The sequence below is a fragment of the Vulpes lagopus genome, chromosome 8 (assembly GCF_018345385.1).
Source record: "Vulpes lagopus strain Blue_001 chromosome 8, ASM1834538v1, whole genome shotgun sequence".
Classification (NCBI taxonomy): domain Eukaryota; kingdom Metazoa; phylum Chordata; class Mammalia; order Carnivora; family Canidae; genus Vulpes; species Vulpes lagopus.
In genome coordinates this window covers 73,620,298-73,632,281 of record NC_054831.1, presented here as the reverse complement: position 1 = coordinate 73,632,281, position 11,984 = coordinate 73,620,298, and positions in this window count along the sequence as shown.

The window sequence follows — 11,984 nt, the reverse complement described above, 5'->3', positions numbered from 1 at the left end:
CTTTAAAAAAATCTTATTAATAACAGCACCTTCCCCTAGGGTTTTATGAATAGAAAACGAGGTAATCAAAATAAAAGCAACTTAGCACAGTGTTCACAGTGTATGTTCTATAAGTGTTAGCTATTACTAAATCATTTTAGAAATGGGAAACACAATCCTCTAAAAGGCTTTGCAGGTTGAGTAAATAGTGCTTCCACAGCCCTTAACTCTGGTGTAACATTGCCTTAACTCTGCTGTGACACCAGTGCACCTGAAACTTTTCCCTCCAGGCACTGGAAATCTGTGCTAAGGAAATGAACTTAGAATGAAAATTAAAAAGGAAAAAAAATCAAATCACCACGACGTACATGTTAAATATTTTACAATTTTATTTTTAAGTTATACCCCAATAAAACTGAGCAGGGGGCAGGAAAGGGGAAAAAGGATAAGATTTCTCAGCTATTATAACCAAAAAAGGCAGAGGTCTGTAAGCATCATTTTTTTTTTTTTTGCAGATTTTATTTATTTATTCATGAGAGACACAGAGAGAGAGGAGGAGACACAGGCAGAGGGAGAAGCAGGCTTCCTACAGGGAGTGCAATATGGGATTCAACCCCAGGACCCCGGGATCACACCCTGAGCCAAAGGCAGCCACTTAACCGCTGAGCCACCCAGGCATCTCTGTAAGCATTATTTCTAATTCTGGTTTCACTTCAGTTTGTCCAACAGAATAATCAATCTTAAAATTTGGGTAGGTGGGGGGAACTAATGATAAGTGGTGAGAAAGCTAACCCTATATCATCTAATTATCTTAATTCCATATTTCTAAGTCTTTGCTGTGGGATGGTTTTCATGAAATATTCCATGTATACTTCAAACTTAAAATGTCCAAAATTGAACTTCATGTTGGTCTCCAACTCTGTCTACTTTTTTTGTTTATTTTTATTCTTTCAGTTAATGGTGCTAAAGGAGGTCAGGATATGCCACCCCAAAATGTGACACTTCAGCATAATGATTATTTTGAGCTGAAGGCAATTGAGAATCAACAAATGTAGGAAGAATTCTCTAGATCTCCCCTTATCTGCCTAAAAGCAGTGCATGAATTTCCCTTTGTGAGGGCATCTGCCCCCCACTAACCCCCATGTCAGGAAGAAGAGAGGGACGTATCGCTGGTGATAGAGAGTCAACACCCAGAAGGTTTGCATAAACAGATTGGACTTATCTCTCATCAGTTTCCCACATATTTCCAAGTCACTCCCCCACATTCACTTATCCCTGAAAACCCAAGTCTCTTCTGTGCCTTCTCTCCTATTAATCTGCCTTGGTTAGTTTATTGTACACACTTCCAAATGAAGAACGTAAGAGGGTAGAGGACAAGTTTTTCCTCTGCAGTAGTTAGGTAGTTCTCACTCCTCATCCCTTATCCAAATGCAATTGATATGTTCCAGAAACATCTTGCCTGGGTCTTCATCCATATCCCTACCCGCACAGCCTTAGGTCACACCCACCGAACTCAAACCCATGCTACTGGCAACCACCTCTTAGTTCTCCTTCCTAATTGCTTCTACTCTTGCCCTCTACCAACCTTGGAGAGTATTAGATCATTTAACTTCCCTTAATGGCAATCATCCCCAAAGTTCCTTGATCATATAATCATATCAGCGGAGGAGGAGGTCATCCTCCCAGTCCATGTATATTTGCTTATATACAAATTATATATATATACGTGTGTGTGTGTGTGTGTGTGTGTGTATACATATATATAGTACACTCACCGAGACAGAAAATAATTTTTTAAAAAACCCAGAAGTTTTGGGACGCCTGAGTGGCGCAGTGGTTGAGCGTCTGCCTTTGGCTCGGGGCGTGATCCTGGGATCTGGGATCGAGTCCCACGTCAGGCTCCTTGGGGGAGAGCCTGCTTCTCCTTCTGCCTGCGTCTCTGCTTCTCTCTGTGTCTCTCATGAGGAAATAAATAAAATCTTTAAAAAAAAAAACAGAAGTTTCAATATTTTTGCCTAAGTAAATCATTTTACATACATCTTTGTGCCAACCCACTTTGCAAACCACTGACTTACAGGGTAAAATTCAGATCTTTAGCGGGAACCCTTAATAATGCATACTTTTGCTTTTATGTCTAGTCTCACTTCCTGCTATTTCCCTCACAGGTTTAAGTTCTAGTTAAAATAGATAACCTCCATTGACTGGACTCCATCTTTCCTGCTTCTGTCTAGAATGCCCTTTCTGTCATGAATGTTTCCTAACTAGGAGCTCAAGAATTATTTCCCTAGGGAAGCCATTCTTTATCATCACCACCCCACATATATCAAATTAGGTCTCTACCCCTTCCTGGGTCCCCATAGCAGCCTCTGAACATCTCTATCAAAACATTCCTTGAATTATATTGAAATAATATGTTCATATTTCTTTTCTCATTAAAACTATGAGCTCCTTGAAGCTATAATTTATACCTTATTAGTCTTTGTGCCCTGGGGCCATAGAAGACACTTATTAATATTATGATAGAAGGGGCAGCCCTGGTGGCTCAGCAGTTTAGCACCACCTTCGGTCCAGGGCGTGATCCTGGAGACCCGGCATTGAGTCCCACATTGGGCTCCCTACATGGAGCCTGCTTCTCCCTCTGCCTGAGTCTCTGCCTCTCTCTCTCTCTCTCTCTCTCTCTCTGTGTGTCTCTCATGAATAAATAAATAAAATCTTTTTAAAAATATTTTGATAGAAGGATCATTAAGTGAATGAATATGAAGGGGATTACAACATTCTACTGCAAAATATGCCACATTGGTAATATGGATTATTTTGGGTTGAAGGCCATTGAGAATTAACATATGCACAAAGAAAACTTAGATATTCCATTATCTGACTGAAAGTATGAACTTCTAAGAAATGAAGACTTCCATTGATCCTTTCTCTGAGAGATTTGTGACCATAAAGATGGAAAGTTGATACCAAGATGAGTCTGGACAAACAAACCTTACTAAAGCAAGCCTTATGTTCCATTAGTTTCCACATACATTTACTTTCCACAACTTATTGTCCTTAGAAGTCCAAACTCCCCTTGTCCAGCCACTTTTCCTTAATTCATCACCCTTTGTTAAAATGGTATGTAAGCTTCTGAATATACTTCTTTGTGATTTCGTTTCTTTTCTGCATAGCCTCCTTGAATGTAAAGTTAAAAACATGCATTAAAGTTGTATACCATTTCTCTCTTTAATCTATCTTTTGTCAGTTTAATTCACAGACCTAAGATACAAGACAGAAGAGGGTAGGGGAAATGTTTTTCCTCTTCTACAAATGCTGTCATGGAAGAGGGAGAAAAATCTGGGTACTGACGCAGGAAGGTAGGATTAAAATAGAGTGAAAAAAAAAACCACAATATTTTAGAGGAAACAATCATAGACTGGAGTTTCATTTTTTGATAACAAGCAATATACAAACAGCAGCCCAAATATAGGCCTCCATACCCCTTTTCATGATTTGCATTAAAGCTAACTCAAATTTTTAACACTGAGTGATTCAGCAGGTAAATGGAAAGAAATTAACAGATGCCTTTTAGTGTGCCTCCACCCAATGATCCTATTTGGTTATTTTCCTTGTTTTTAGAGATGAGGAAGCCAGGGTTTAGTGTAGTTAAATAACGTGGCCAGGATGGCAGAGCTACTAAATAGAATCTCCTTTCTTGTCTGGATTTTCTGATTCCAAAGTTCAAGCTCTCATGGAATATTTCATACTGTTCTAGGATGTTTTCCTCACTATATATATATGAGTTCCATGCATGGAACAGATATCCTCTTTTACACAATTACAGAGAATATAGGGTAAGAAATGATATGATTTTATAATCTAGTTCTAACAAGACCAGCCAATAGTTATAATATAACAAGAATGTCTGCCTAGATCAGACCTGTGTGTTGCTAAATCTATGCCCATGATAGTACAAAGGGAAGGGGAAAGGCTGGAAATCAATCACCCGGTGTCTGGTCTTGGAGCCTGGCTACTGTTCATGTGACACAGTGAAACTAGGGCATGTCACTTGTAACCTGTGACTCAGATGCTTTATTTTAAAAATCAGTAGATCATACATTTTGATCCCTAACTTCATTATTTTAATTTAATTTTGGCAACACCTCTTGTCATTGCTTCCAAGTGTTTAAGAATCCAAGTGAAAAGTGGTTGCCTTCATAACCCAGGATGATATTGTTATAATGAAAAATATAGCTGGGGAAAAAAGTTATCACCCAAAGAGTCTGACATCACATCACTTCTTGTGTCAGCTGCTAAGGGTACGGTAAAAGAATGGGTTTAATTTCCAATTTATTTTTCTTTGGGAAGATTCTGTACTGAAGACATATTATGTCTGCATTATACTTTCTCAAGTTTTCACCATAAACGCTACAGAAGTAGCCATTCTACTGTGTTTTGCCCCCTTTCTTCCATCTTTGTGAAAGATTCATCTAAACAATTTGGAATAAATTTTTCATACCCAACATTCAATATCATTTTAATAATAATGACAATAAGCTAGGGGCACCTAGGTGGCTCAGTCAGTTAGGGTCCACTTGATCTTGGCTCAGATCATGATCCCAGGGTTCTGGGATGGAGCTCACATCCAGCTCCATACTGGGCATGGAGCCTGCTTAAGAATCTCTCTCCCAGGGCACCTGGGTGGCTCGGTGGTTGAGCATCTGCCTTTGGCTCAGGTCATGGTCCCGGGGTCCTAGGATTGAGTCCTGCATCAGGCTCCCCACAGGGAGACTGCTTCTCTCTTTGCCTCTCTCTATGTGTCTCTCATGAATAAGTGCATATGTTCACTCTATCTCTCTCAAAATAATAGTGATGATGATGATGATAGTAAGCTAATAGTAACAGTTATCATCTTGTGGTACTTACTGTTTTTCAAGTTCTATACCACTATTTTTTTTTTTTTCATTTTAAAACAGTGCAACCATGATACAGCTAACATTACTTAACTGTGTGTCAGGCATTGTTCTAAACATTCTACATGCACTAATTATTTAATCCTCACAATAATCCAGTGTGATAGGTACTACTAAGATCATTTTCTGGGGATCCCTGGGTGGCTCAGCAGGGATCCCTGGGTGGCTCAGTGGTTTAGCGCCTGCCTTTGGCCCAGGGCATGATCCTGGAGTCCCGGGATCAAGTCCCACATCGGGCTTCCTGCATGGAGCCTGCTTCTCTCTCTGCCTGTGTCTCTGCCTCTCTCTCTCTCTCTGTCTGTTATGAATGAATAAAAAAAAATCATTTTATTAATGGGAAAAATGAGGGATAGAGACGTTAGGGAACTTGCCCACATTCCCAGCTGGTCAGTGACAGCCAAGATTAGGAGTCAGGCAGTTAGGATGAAGTTACTTAGCCATGAGCCTATGCTAGCTTTCTCTAAAATAGGCATAATTGTCTCCATTTCGCAGATAGAAAGTAAGATGTGTTCCACCATAAGATGTGACCAATATTAGCTATGCAGTCACACAGTTAACAATGGGCAAAGCTAGAATTTGAACCTAGACATGCCCCTTCAAAAGCCCAGTTTCCTCAAAATTCTCTAGCTGTATCTTGTTTCCTTTGCTGGCAACTTCTCAACCAACCTTTAAGCTTTTGAGGTCCTCAAAATTCTAAAGCTAGGCCTTCTCATTCATACCCAGGTTTTCAATAACATTTGTGCATTGAAAACTATCAAATGCGTTTTTCCAGTCCCTACTTTTCTTCTGAACTCTGACAGGTGCATCCAAACTGCCTAGCTAACAGTTCTACTTAGTATCACAGATAAAACTCAAGTGTTCCAAGTGAACTTTGCCCTTTGCCAAGTTTGTTCCCCTTCCACTCTTCGTCTCAGTCAATGGCATCAACATCAACTCAGTTGCTCCTGAAGCAAAGCAAAGAAGGGGACAAGGGATGAGTCACTTACCTTGCAGACATTTTCTGAAGGAGCCACATTTATAAATAGCTTTTAAAAACAGCATGTTGACATGATAGTTGTTATGGCTCTGATGAAATGATGTAAGAGGAAGGAAAGTTAAAGTAGGATCATAGTACAAGTAGAGAATATGGTTTTTAAGAAGGGTGCTTTAAAAATACATTCCCTCCAGGGCTTCTGGGTGGCTCAGTTGGTTAAGCAGCTGCCTTCAGCTCAGGTCATGATCTCAGGGTCCTGGGATCAAGCCTGCATCTGGCTCCCTGCTCAGTGAGGATTCTGCTTCTCCCTCTCCCTTTGCTCTTCCCCCCACTCATGCTCTATCTCTCTCCAATAAATACATAAAAATCTATATATTATATATAAATCTTAACTAAGCAGTAGAAGAGAATAAGGAGCTTGTTAGAACTTGACATTGCCCTTGAGTTATCCATCCTTGATACCTCTTTTGCTTGCCTAACTCCTATTTCATTTTCAAGATTTCACTTTACATAACTCTCCAGCCTAGATAACATTCCTCTCAGTTATGTGGTTTTATAGCATCCTATACCCATCCTTCATGATTCGTTTATAATTACAATTAATTATTTTTATGATTATTTAACTCTTATTTGAGATTGTAAACTCCTGAGTGTAGGCTTTATGTCTGACTTCTTCACTTCTATATTCCAAAGCACCCAGCATAATGCTGACATATAGTAGGTACTCAACAAGCATTACTTCAGTAAGTAAATGTCTATTACTTTCCATCAGATGATTATATGCCAGATTGATCTTCAATAAAGTAAAACAATTTCATGCTTCTACTGTGTTAGGTAGGAGATGGGAGTCATCGAGTTATAGGATGTTAGAATTGGACTTCTCATTCTTAGAGGCCATCAGCTTTTACAGAGCACTGAATATATAAGCAAACAGTTAAAAAAGTCATATCCCCACTCAAACATTTTATCTTTTGGGCGATGAGATAAGCAAAGAAAAAAAATGTTCAACTGAAGACACCACCTCTAGGTGTGTGGAATTCAGGAGAGTAACAGGTCAGCTTGGGTCTATCAGCAGTTTCACAGAACACAGTTTGGAGAGCTGAGCTGGAAGTCTCAATGGTGACATATGGACTTTCTGCAAGACTGAGTATAGAAATGAAAATCAGAAGTTGAAAAAAGGGGGTGCCTGGATTGTACAGTCAGTTATGCAACCAACTCTTGGCTTCAGCTTAGGTTGTAATCTCAGGGTTGTGAGATTGAGCCTCACATCTGGCTCCATGCTCGGTGTGGAGTCTGCTTGAGAACGTCTCTCCTCTTTCTTCTGCCCCTACCCCCACTAATGCATGCTTGCTCTCTCAAATAAATAAATCTTTAAAAACAAAACAAAGAAGAAATTGGAAAAGGAAAATAACTGAAAAAAAAACATTCATGATAGAAACAGAAGAGATAGAGGACTAATAAGACAGAGGGTCACGGCATCCAGTGGAAGAGTTACATGAGAGAATACATGGGTGACAGGCCAAAATGATGAGCAGAGTGCACCCTTCAATTATACATCTCTAAAAATGATTATGTGGTCACAAGGCTGTGGAAGATGGCCTCTAAGATAGCTGTGGAAGATGGCTTCAAGGATGCCAGCATCTTGGTCTTCATACCCTTGTGTAATCCCCTCCTCTTGACAATAGGCTAGGTTTAGTGACTAACTTCTAGTGAGTATAATAAAGCACAAGTGATGGTGTGTTGGTACCAGTGTTAGTTTACAAAAATCTTGGAGCTTTCTCTCTCTCCCTCTCTCCCTGAGGACAGCCAGCTGCCATGTTGTGAACTATGCCTTGGAAAGGCCCACACAGCAAATAATTGAAGGAGGCTTCTGGCCAACAGCCAGTGAGGAACTCAATCCTTCCAACAGCAACGTGGCTGAAATGAAAGTTGATTCTCCCACAGGTGAGCCTTCAGATGAGATCACGATCTCAACCAGCAGTCCAACTGCAACTTTCTGAGAGGCCTTGAGCCCCAGGTACTGAGCTAAGCTTTGTCTGGATTATTGACCTGTAAAAACTGTGAGATAATATGCTTGTTGTTCCAAACTAACACATTGTGGGGTAATTTGTCATACAGCAATAGGCAACTAAAATGGTGATAATCAAAATTATCGTTATTATTTTTAAAGATTTTATTTTTAAGGGATCTCTACACTCAACACAGGGCTCAGTCTCACAAACCTAAGACCAAGAGTCACATACTCCACCAACTGAGCCAGCTGGGTGCCCTAATCAAGATTATTTTTAATTTTATATGTTACATATACATTCTTATATAAGTATGTTTTATTTTTTTAAAGATTTTATTTATTTATCCATGAGAGAGAGAGAGGCAGAGACACAGGCAGAGGGAGAAGCAGGCTCCATGCAGGGAGTCTGACATGGGACTCGATCCAGGGTCTCCAGGATCACGCCCTGGGCTGAAGACCACGCTAAACTGCTGAGCCACCCGGGCTGCCCTATAGGTATGTTTTATAAGTTAGATATATTTCACAATGTAGAGGGGAAAGTCTTGAGAACAAAAATATGATCTTTGGTATTAGCTAGAGGAAAGAAAAGATATTAAGAAGTAGTTGCTTTTTAAGGAATTTCTATTAATCAGGGAAGAAATGAGATTAAGTAACAGCAATAGAGAAAAGGTGTTATTTTTTAGCGTAAAGGATTCATTTGAATAAATTTCACTTTAAAAAATTTTTTTCACTTTTTGCTCCTCACTTTCTTGGGTCAGAATAGTTAGTCATGTATACCTTACTCTTAACATCTCTAATAAAGTGAGCAGGGGTAAGGAAAGAAAATGAAATTAGTTACCTTTGGCAATATGAATTTTGAGTTATATATGAAAAAGAGTAGGGATCCCTGGGTGGTGCAGCGGTTTGGCGCCTGCCTTTGGCCCAGGGCGCAATCCTGGGGACCCGGGATCGAATCCCACGTCGGGCTCCCCGTGCATGGAGCCTGCTTTCCCTCTGCCTGTTTCTCTGCCTCTCTCTCTCTCTCTCTCTCTCTCTCTGTGTGTGTGACTATCATAAATAAATAAAAAATAAATAAATAAAACTTAAAAAAAAGAAAAAGAATAATGCATGTATGTGTCCCATTATTATGATAATTTGCAAATTCCTTTTAATAAAAAGTTGCTACGGCAAGAAATCAGTCTACCTTCAAAAGTATAAGTTCTAGATTGCTCAATACTTCAAATAATAGGACAAAGAACCCAAGAAAAGACCTTTCTTCAAAAATAAAATAGGCCCGGGGCACCTGGGTGGCTTAGTTGGTTAAGTGTCTGACTCTTAATTTTGGCACAGATCATGATCTCAGGGTTGTGACATGGAGCCCTTCATTGGGTTCAGCACTGGTCGTGGAACCTGCTTGATATTCTCTCTCTTCCTTGCCTCCCCCATGCATTCTCTCTCTCTCTCTCTCTCTCTTTCTCTCTCTCTCTCGTAAAATAAAATAAAATAAAATGGGCCTGTTTCTAGCCTGGTGAATTCACCATTCCCATATTTGATTAACATTCTATTGATAAGACAAAATAAGCTGTGTAAAGGAATGAAAACCTTATCCCTCTGTCCTCCTAGACTTTTAGCCTGGGGTCCTGCAAATCAGACTGACAAAAGACACGTTAACAAGAGAAAAACAAAATTTATAAGCACATGTACTGCCTGCATGCACGCATGGGAGAAATTCAGTGATGAGTGGTTAAAGGAGTGGTTGGAACTTGGGCTTACATAGCATCTAAACAAAAGAACAATGAATTTGTAGGGAAAAAATGAGACAGAAGAAACAGGGCTTAGGTTTGCAGGAAGGGCAAACTGTGGGAAGGTAAATATACAGAGGGACTAATGGAAGATAAGGTTGGTTTCAGTGAGTTTGTTATATAGATTCCTCTGGTGCCTTCTCTGGGCTGATTAGAGTCTATAATTGTCTCCAGTGATTAATAATCATCCTTCCCTTCTTGTATTTGTTTCTGTTCAATTGTCCTCAACTTAAAATGATCCTTCTGCCAGAGTGGCATATTTTGGGGTAGCTTTCCCTGAACCCCTACAGTTGATACCTAGAATATTCCTATTATTATAATCAGTCATTGATAACTGTCTTGCACCCTGACACACAGACTTATCAGGACTCATGCAGGCTCAAGATCATCACATCCCAGGAATCATGCTGAGGGCCACAACCATGATTAAGACCTTCTAATAACAATATAATAATATTAATAATAATATTAAGAAGAATAGCTAATATATATTGAGTATTTACATTATGTCAGGCATTGTTCTAAAGCATTTTACAGGTAGTTACACCAACCTTTTTAGGTAGGTACTATTACAGTTTCCATTTTATGGATAAGAAAACTAAGACTTAGAATATTTAAGTATCTTGGCCACAGATGGAAAGTGGTAGCATCAGAATTCAACATAGGCAGTCAGGTTCTGAATATCCACACATTCACTGAACAAATGTTTCTGGGATATCTGTTTTATGCCAGGCACTCTCCTAAGCACTTAAGACACATCAGTGATCTATAATGATCTTTGTCCTTACAGAGCTTACATATTAGTTAAGGGAGATAGACAAAAAAATGATAAACAGGTATGTTAGGAAATGTTATATATAATGAAAAAATAAGAATGGTAGAGTAAAGGGGAGCAGAGGTATGAGGGGTGATGAGGTTAGTTGCAATTTTAAGAAGGACATCAGGGCAGACCTTTCTAATTTTTAGTTGTAATTTAAAAAATATTTTATAAATGTTTAAAATTTAAAATATTTTATTTCTTTTTTCCCAATGTGGGCAATAGTTACATAAAAATATATATTTTTTTATTTTAAAGATTTTATTTTTAAAATCTCTACACCCAAGGTGGGGCTCAAACTCACAACCCTGAGATCAAGAGTTGCATGCTCTACCAACTAAACCAGTCAGGTGTCTTTAAAGTTTTAAATATTTTTAAATGAGGGGCACCTGAGTGGCTCAGTGGTTAAGCGTCTCCCTTTGGCTCAGGTTATGACCCTGGGTCCTGGGATCAAGCCTGGCATTGGGCTCCCTGCTGCTTCTCCCTCTCTCTGCCTGATGCTCCCCTTGCTTGTGTGCTCTCTCTCTCTGTGTCTGTCAAATACATAAATAAAATCTTAAAAAACATTTTTAAATGGTGAAAAATACAAAGAATCATAAACCAAATACCCATGTTCGCATCACCCATGATTTATACTAATACTAACATTTTGGCAAATACTAACATTTTGAAATACTAACAGAGAGTAACATTTTGCAATATTTGTATGAGACTTTTCAGAAGAGTTATAGCACTGTAAATCATAAAAGTTCCTTCCCCACCTGTCCTATCCCTTTCCATGCCCTCTCAAACACTTTACTGAAATTGATATGCATCCTACCTAACTATATATTTATACTTTTGCCATATACATACAGATTCATTAAAAACACATAGATTAATTTGGTATATTTTATTTTTAAAGATTTTATTTATTTATTCAAGAGAGACCTGAAGAGACAGAGAGACATAGGCAGAGGGAGAAGCAGGCTCTCTGCAGGGAGCCTGATGCGGGACTGGATCCCAGGACCCCAGGACCATGACCTGAGGTGAAGGCAGATGCTCAACCACAGAGCCATCCAGGTGCCCCTAATTTGGTATATTTTAAAAGTCTGCGTGAATACTATTCCTATCATTTTTTTCCTCTCAATTTTATATTCTTGGAACAATTTATGTTCTATGTGCACATCTAGTTCATTCTTTTTTGATTTCTGTATAGCATTCCATTGTATAAATAAGTAAGGCCTGCATTTCCCCCTTCTGCTGTAGTGGCCCAATACATATTCTTTCACTTTTTATATTAGGCTTTAGAATCAAAAACATTTTGAACTTGAATTGACTTTAAAGGACAATGTAGACCATGAGGAAATAGAGGGGCTGTGTCCTCCCAAGGTCACATAGCCAATCAATAGAAAAAATGGAATTGGAACCCCGGGATCACGCCCTGAACTGAAGGCAGATGCTCAACCACTGAGCCACCCAGGTGTCCCTA